Here is a 5,967-nt window from a genome sequence, read left to right as displayed (position 1 = left end):
TGTAAACTACAGTAACTCTGACTGTCTTATGGGCTCCAGTCTGTAATCAGCTCTTTCATCAATCCTGTGTTTCAGGGGCTTCTGGAGCAGAGTGGAGTGTGAAATACAACCAACAGGAAATATGTGCTTTAAAAGGGTCCACAGTGTTTATGAACGGCTCTTACACTCACCCAGATGGTCTTAGAGTGACCTTCATATATTTAACTATTGAAATAACAGCATCTATTTATAAAAATCTATCTCTAGATCCTCCAAAGAATGTCTCAGTGTCCATCAGTTCCTCTGGTGAAATAGTGGAGGGCCGTTCAGTGACTCTGACCTGCAGCAGTGATGCGAATCCACCTGTGGAAAACTACACCTGGTTTAAAGAGGCTGAAGAATTACCTGTAGGATCTGGACACAGTTACAGCTTCAACATTACTCCTGACCTCACTGGACTGTACCTCTGTGAAGCTCAAAATCAACATGGAGCTCAGAATGGAACTGTGATGATCTTTGTTGAGAGTATGTTGTAAACAGAAACAGAAATAATGCAGTGTTCATGTTTAAAATAATGATAGATGTCTTCTGTTCTGCAGGGAGGAGTTGGTCTGCAGGTTGGATTGCACTGGGTGGAGCAGGAGGGGGCTTTCTTATATTCTTTGTCTTAATCTACATCTACAAGTCAGTGAAAAATAATGAAATATCTTCATGTACTCTGACAAAGTGCTGGGTTTACTACTGACAGCAGTGGTTTGTGTTTTTCTCAAATTGTTTTCTTGTTTCCACAGGATGAAGAAACAATCCACTGAACCTGACCATGATCAGCTAAAACAGGTAAACTGACCACCACCCACAATCACCACATCACTAGGGTGACCAGATCTGAGATGCAGAAAAAGAAGACGCGTCTCGGTGGGGGGCATTGGAAGCATTAAATGCTTACAGAGAAGGTTATCAACCAATAACGGTAGCTCTAGAGTCAGACCGTCCAATCAGAAGATTTTAGGATACTTCACCACTCCCCCTTCTCACTCAAGCGAACCAATCGGAATAGGGGAGGGCGGGACTAGTTTGTGAACGAAATGCTTCTCCTAGTTCTATGTAAGCTCTAGAGAAACAAAATCCCGGACGTTTGTGAAATTCCGCCCGGACATTTTTAAGTCTAAAAAGAGGACGTCTGGTCACCCTACACATCACACACTGCTCTCCTATGGTAGGCATTCATAAAATAATGTGTGTGTTTCGTCTTTGAGGTTTTTAAGGAATGGACTCCAAACTTGGTGTCTGTGGATAAGTGCAGGTCATTGTTTATCAGACACTTTTCTCTCTGCCTCAGGATCATGTGGAGGACACTACTGCTAAATCCAGATCTGTACGGTCTACTGCTGCTGTGTCCGAAACTGATGACGACATCCTTTACGCTGCAGTCAGGTTTCAGCAACATGCAACGACCAGCACTCACCACCAGGGGGAGCAGCTGTTTGACAATGTTACATTACATCATCTCAGTGCTGCCACTGGGTGAGTTTCTCCAGTATGTTTCAGTCATTCATCGATTTATGGAACTTCTTATACAGTTCAGGGTCTTGTTGGTGCCTGGACATGGTGCCAGTCCATCACAGACCAGTATGATTCACTTTCACATAATGAAGACCTGTGTTAACCTTCACTGAGTTATAATTAAATATGTGTTTATGGAACACTCGAGAAAAACGTAATTGAAACATGTTCTGACTTTTATTTTTCATTTAGTACACCATGAATGTACAGGAAATAATAAGTGGTTCTCTGTGACACATGGTTTCAATGAAGTATATAGAAATGAGATGAAACAAAGGCCAAACTGTCTCAGCCTTTCGTCAATACAGATGAAGGTTAGAGCAAAACAGGCGAAAAGCCACCTTACTGGATGTGTAGAGTAGAGCTCTCAGATACCAGTCTCATCAAGCGCTGATGAAGACATGGTACTGTTTATTGGCAAAGGGAAGTTACACAGTCACTGGAGTGTTAAGGGAGTGTTAGGATTTGTGGTTAGATAGATAGATAGATAGATAGATAGATAGATAGATAGATAGATAGATTATTAAGCGTGTTATCTTCAGAAGTCAGAATTCATTTACACATGATTATTTTTCCAATTTCTCTTTATGTCTATGAATAAAAATGTGAGGAATTATTTTTTTTCATTGTACCCTTTAGACTGATATGTAAATGATCATCTTTCAGATTGTCTGCACACAGCAATCAGACTCGTGAGTGAAAAAACTCTGCAAGTGACTAACATCAGATTTATGAGATCAATGTCTGTGTTTAAATGTGTGTGTATCCAAAATATGTCAGTGCTCTGTTTGTAGTCTGAAGGTAAGTTTAATTGCAGATATATTCGGTTTCATAGTGATAGCAGAAACAAACATCAGTTACACTCAGTCAATATGTACTGAGACAACAAGTTTCACAACAGTAGTGAGAGGGTGTCAGGCTCCACACACTGAGTTGAGATTTGACTGTAGAAATGAAACCAGTGTCATAGTCAGAAAAAAAAAAACAGTTTGGTGTGTTCTCCCTGTGCCTGCATTGGTTTCCTCCGGGTGCTCAGGGTGTGTGTGTGTGTTGCCATTGAAGGACTGGCGCCCCCTGCAGGGTGTGTACTCGCCCTGCGCCCAGTGATTATGGGTAGGTCCTGGACGCAGCACGAACTGGATAAGTGGTTACAGACCACTTCAATGAATGAATGAATGAAGTAATACTTGTTCATACCATCATATAAGTTTAGGTCATGGGTAAATATGTATCTGGTAACAGTAGACTTGTGATTAGTGCAGGGGTCATTTGTTGAATATAAAAAGTTGCTTTTTTTTTTTAAATATTTATATAAAAATATTTTTTTATAAAGTGGAGATAATACGAAGTGGAATAAAAGTAAGATGAACGAAAAGCAGATGAAGAGGAAAAAAGCTGGTGGACCTCATCCTGTTCTGAGAAATATTGTTGAGAAATACCTGCAGAAGCTGATGGTCAAACTTGATTCTTACTGCATCTGAAATCTCCCTTTACATTCTGAAGGGGGAAGTGAAACCAGCCTGGGTGAATTATATTCAGCTTATAAGCTATACGTGTTAACCACATGACTTCAACTCTTTAGATTCACCTCTGTTCTCATCATTGTTTGAAAAGAGGTTAAGAAGCATCAATACGAGAATGGGTAAGATGTTTTTTTAGAAGAACTTATTTCAAATTTAAAAAAAATACAACTGCACTTTGCGGTGGATGCAGAAAAAAAAGTGAGGATGCAGGCAGTTATAGCTGTGCTGTAAATGGATATCAACACCTCCCTTCCCCTGATCACATGCTTGCAGTCAGATGTGAGTGTAATATTTCCAGACAGCAGTGTACAATCACATTGTTCAGTGTGTGTGTGCATGATTGCTGTGTAAAGGAGTTGTGTTGTATGGATATTGATAGAGTGTCATGTGCCCTTTCAAACTGTAACAACTTTCACTTTTCTGGGAAGGATTTCTACAAGATTTTGGGGTGTGTCTGTGGGAAATTTTGCTCATTCATCAAAAGTGCATTTGGGAGGCCTGACACTGTTGGTGAGAGGATCTGGGGCTCAGAATCTCCATTCTATTTTGTCCAAAAGGTGTTTGATGTGGTTGTGTTCAGAGCTCTGTGGGGTCCGATCAAGTTCCTACACACCAAACACACCTAACCAAACATGCTTTTATGGAAATTTCTTGTGCTGGAACAGAATATACCTTATATAAAAATAAATAAATAAATAACAGTAAAAACAACAATAAAGTTCTGCTTTCCAACTTTTTTTTTTATTATTTATTTATTTATTTTACAAACAAGGCCAATGTCCAAATAAAATATTTACTAATTACATAAAAAATATGTTTAAAAATCTTTAATTTACAAAACAAATTCAAAATCAAGTCAACATTTTCTGTCTTAACTTTTGATACTCTAAATTAATTATATAGATAAAGGAATGCATTCTGTGACCAAGGCTATAAACACACACACACACACACACATACACGCGGGACCAGTTTACATGTTTACAATAGGACTCGTTAATAAATAATTATCACACATTTATTTATTAGCTCATGTTTGTTAAGACTTAATTAACAGTTAACTACAGTGTAACAACATGTATGTTTCCAATGCAGGAAGTTGAAGGTGACACATACATGGCTCTGGATCATTCAGTCAGGGCCAGCAATGTGTACCAAACACTCACAGTAAGTGTCTGTAAATTTAAATCAATGTTATTCAGAGGAGTTTAAAGTCCTAATCATTTATTTCTCTGTTTTACACAGAATCTGCGTCCTGATCGTCCTGTCACTGTAAACAAACCTGTATCCTCTGACTATGAGAACATAGAAGTGAGTGTCAGCTATTGGACCCAGTACACTGTCTTCAAAGAAATATAATAACATTTACATTTTATACAATATTTATGTGGTCGAACTTTCATAAATCACTTGAAACGTCAAGCACAGCTATAGTATATTATTTCGACTAGAAATATGAGCTGAATATGTATGAATGAACATCATATAAAAATAATAAAGTAAAACTATAATATTTGTTCATTTAAAAATACTGTAACATACCAGCCCTATATTAATACAGTCTTTGGATATTATTCATAAAAAAATATCTTAACAAAGATTTATTAAATCTAAACATTTACAAAAACTAATATTTCTCTACAGGTTTGTTATTATTATTATTATTATTATTATTATTATTATTATTATTATTATTTTACAACAACAAACATTGGGAGTAGCCTTGATAGTTTTATATATTTTATTTAAATATTTTAACATTTTTTCCCAAATTTTGACTTTGCTTTTCTTTCAGATGCTGAATAACAAGATAAAGACCAGTCAGTGCTGAGACCACCCCTCAACAAACCCTGAAGAGCCAAATGACACCCCCATATAACAATAACATTGACTTCAGGGCATTATATCATTTTACATTTAAATGAACAGAGCTGGGAGAAATACTTGTGGCTGAACAATGATCAGATATTACTGACACGTAAATATGAAGCATATTATTTGAATACAATAATATACACTGACTGCTACTTGCAGGAACAGAGAGAGCACTAAGACCCTTATATAAAGTTTTAGGGTAGCTAACACGTCTGATAGGAAATGACCCGAATGAGAGGAACTGAAAATGAACAAAACAGTGTGGATTGGCCCCAGAGGAGGTCAGACTTCAGTCATGTACCAAGTCTCTGCTCAGGCTGCTAACTATTTTCAACAGAGTGCTTTAAGGAATTTTGATTTTGTTCAGCTGTGGACTCTGAGTAAGTTTAAATAAACCACCACTCTCACAGTCTTAAAAGAGACGAGAATCAGCACTCTGGACAGCTCCACACTCATCACCTTCCATAAAAACATAAATCTTCTTAATAACAATGCCCTCTAGAATCAGAGAGTGGTGATGAGTCTAAGTTAAAAACCACAAACCCAAATTTACAAACTAAAACCTCTGTATGAAACCCAAGCCACATTTAACATAAAAAGAATGAACACACAAACATATTTAAATCTCAAAAATACTCCTTTTATGACAGTGTTTATCCTGATTTTATACAAGTTTAAGTGAATCTGACTCTCCAGATCACAGCTGAAATGCACCCCCCAACACCACTCCACTCCTCCACACTCCTCCCTCTGCTCTTCTGACAAACCCCAGTCATTGAGTGTTGTATTGTGTTATTATTATTGTCGCAGTCTTTAGACCTGCTCTGTTCTTGGGGACTTCTAGCTCCAAGCAATAATTCACTCAGTCAGGGCTACTGGTTTCAAAAAAATATTTAAAAATCTCTCTAACATCTTTTCACTGAGCTGTAGATTACGGTGGACTCCTTATTTGTCTCAGGCAGGGTTCTATGAACAGAAGAAAATCATATTAAATACACCGTATAAAAATAAAACAGAGAGCAGTGTT

General features: G+C 37.5%; 1 long non-coding RNA gene across 1 annotated transcript; it reads left to right on the top strand.

Moving 5' to 3' along the window:
- The first annotated feature begins 1,072 nt into the window (after positions 1–1,072).
- LOC136686696 (uncharacterized) lies at positions 1,073–4,963 on the top strand. Its single transcript, XR_010800360.1, has 5 exons — positions 1,073–1,195; positions 1,319–1,503; positions 4,161–4,232; positions 4,311–4,376; positions 4,861–4,963. It is a non-coding gene; the product is annotated as an uncharacterized lncRNA (long non-coding RNA).
- The last annotated feature ends 1,004 nt before the right edge of the window (positions 4,964–5,967 follow it).

Source organism: Hoplias malabaricus, chromosome 2, assembly GCF_029633855.1.
Source record: "Hoplias malabaricus isolate fHopMal1 chromosome 2, fHopMal1.hap1, whole genome shotgun sequence".
NCBI lineage: Eukaryota > Metazoa > Chordata > Actinopteri > Characiformes > Erythrinidae > Hoplias > Hoplias malabaricus.
The sequence above is the reverse complement of the archived record's forward strand: the minus strand, read 5'-3'. Positions and strand labels throughout refer to the sequence as shown.